A 1,522-nucleotide genomic window follows, 5' to 3' on the forward strand; every position below is an offset into this window, starting at 1 on the left:
GCAGAGTCCGGGTAATACTTACCCAGCTTGGCCTTGGTCTCGGATATCGTTTTCTTGCGAAGATAGTAGTGTTTGATCAAAACTCGAAACTCAGATTTTTCCGCATTAAAAAAAATTCGGAGGTTAGTCGCTTCTCAGTGCTGTAACTTGTAAATGCGTAAACATAAATGGCTGAAGTTTTGACAGGCGTCATTTGAAGGATCAAGCTCGACGAAAATGGTTCACATTAGTGAATACTAATGCCATCTCTTAGAATTTTCAGGTACTTATCAGACTGCCTAGTATATGTGTGTATTTATGTGTTTTCGAAGAACCTTAAACAAGACGATTTTATATTTTAACTATGACTATTTCGTAGATTCTGTCTATACTTTTTCTGATCTCTTATTTTACACTATGAATCAAGAGATCTCGAAAAAAGAACTATTTTTTATATTTATTCCGCAATCGGTTGTTAAAATTGCAGTAGAAATATTGTATATTTTCAGGCGGTCTGCGTAATGCATATTGCGTTTATCGTGTACATTAGGTGTCTGTAGTATGTACATGTATGGCGTATGTTATAGCAAACGGAAAAAGACAAAAATACAAGACAATAATTTGTTTATAAAAATAACTTATAATAAAGTCAATTTTGGTTCAATTTAAATTTGTTGAATCCAGGGCCTCCAAGCTGGTGTGTATTTCACTACGCCAAAGTTTTGGGTAGATAGTTAAATGCCCCTTCGCTGATACGCTATATTTGTCACATATACAAACTTTCTGTCATCGATGGCCTCAGCTAGGCTGAAAACAATCTCTTTATTACTATAAAAACTGTCACAAATGTGATAAACCACTAAAAATAATGAATAAATATATTTTTGCATGTTATGAAGAGCAGGAAAAAAATATCAATAATATTACTGACGTTACCGTAACCCTGTATCTCTCATAAGTTTTACGAAAAGGCTCAAGATTTCTCTAGTGGATTCATTAATTTTATTTGTTCACAATCAAAAAAATAAAATTTTATTATTACTTTTATAAAATCCATAATATTTTTCCAAAATATAGTATTTAATTTTTAGTAACTCAATCTTCCGAATTATATAAAATGCACATCTTTACTTGTCAGGTCCACACCGCCAACGAATATATTTATATATTTCATTGACTCCTTTATTCATAATCGTTCTGAAATAAAATTTAATGGATTTGAAAAAGAAATTTAACAGCCCTTTCTTTAAAATGTCTAAGAGGGATGAAGGGTTATGATAGCGTCAGCGCTATTTTAAGAATTTGAATAAAACATGTTTGATCATTTTTCTGGAATTTATCGCCATATATGGCGGTAAATTTCAAAGTGTAAAGACTAAACATCGTGTGAAAATAGAGGAAATTATAAAAATTGTAACAATTTTGCTGTTACATATCGCATAATGAATAACAGTTTTATTTAAGAAGTTCAAATATTCTTACAAAAATTTAATGGTTTTTTTTTTCAAGAATTTAAAATAGCTCGTTTCTGTTTCAATGATCT

The sequence above is a fragment of the Belonocnema kinseyi genome, chromosome 4 (assembly GCF_010883055.1).
Source record: "Belonocnema kinseyi isolate 2016_QV_RU_SX_M_011 chromosome 4, B_treatae_v1, whole genome shotgun sequence".
NCBI classification, from domain to species: Eukaryota; Metazoa; Arthropoda; class Insecta; order Hymenoptera; family Cynipidae; genus Belonocnema; species Belonocnema kinseyi.